Consider the following 895-nt stretch of genomic DNA (forward strand, 5'->3'; position numbering starts at 1 on the left):
GCTGGGGGGGTGGACATCTAGACCATGGGTCTCCTATTCTACAGGTAAGTATTCTAACCACTGGGTTATTGATCTGAAAAGTATGAGGGTTGCGTTAGTGATGTGAAAGGTTAAACGATTAATCATTTAACCGTTAAGCGCAGTGATAGCTAGCTAACTTAGCTTATAGGTTATCCTTTAGCTCAGGGTGGGCTCAGTCTGGTCAGGAAGTCAGGGAAGGGAAGCTGCATGGTGCCCCAGCAGGGATCAGAAGGCCGAAGGGCAGGCAGGAGGGAGGGAGATGGAGGGGAGGGGTGATGGGGACTAGTACCCATAGCCTAAGTCAGAGGTAGGCACCCCCAGCGCAGGTGCCACAGCATGGCACACTGGTCCACATGCCTTGGAGCACATGGTGGGGAAGGGGCTCAGGCTGCACTGCCACAACAAGGATTGGGCCCCTTGGGGCTCCCCTGCCCTCCAGCGCTCTCATGCCGATATCAGATTGGTGCCGATATAAAAAAAAATTGACCATATCGGAAATTGGCCTGATGTGGCCGATAAATGCCCATGTGTGCGCACAGCTGCAGCACAGTGCACAGGCAGTGAGGAGCACAGCCTGGTAGCTTGGAGAGCTGTGTGCAGCTGGTAAATCTGATATGGTGGAAGGGGATTAGGGAGGGAAGATCAGCACCACCCCCCCCGCCCCCCCAATGAGGGAAGAAGTGGGACTGGGACTGGAGTAAGCGCTGCTAAGCCGGGCAGAGTGGGGTGGCTCGTCCAGGGGGTGCAGGGAGGAAGAGTGGGATGAGCTGGTGCCAGGGTTGAATGGCGGGGGAAGGTGGGGTGGGGAGGCTGGGCCATGCTGTGCTCATGGCAGGTGGTGGTGCTGGGAGGGTGATGGGGGTAGGGGTGCAGC

Source organism: Alligator sinensis, unplaced genomic scaffold (assembly GCF_000455745.1).
Source record: "Alligator sinensis unplaced genomic scaffold, ASM45574v1 scaffold161_1, whole genome shotgun sequence".
Taxonomy (NCBI): Eukaryota; Metazoa; Chordata; order Crocodylia; family Alligatoridae; genus Alligator; species Alligator sinensis.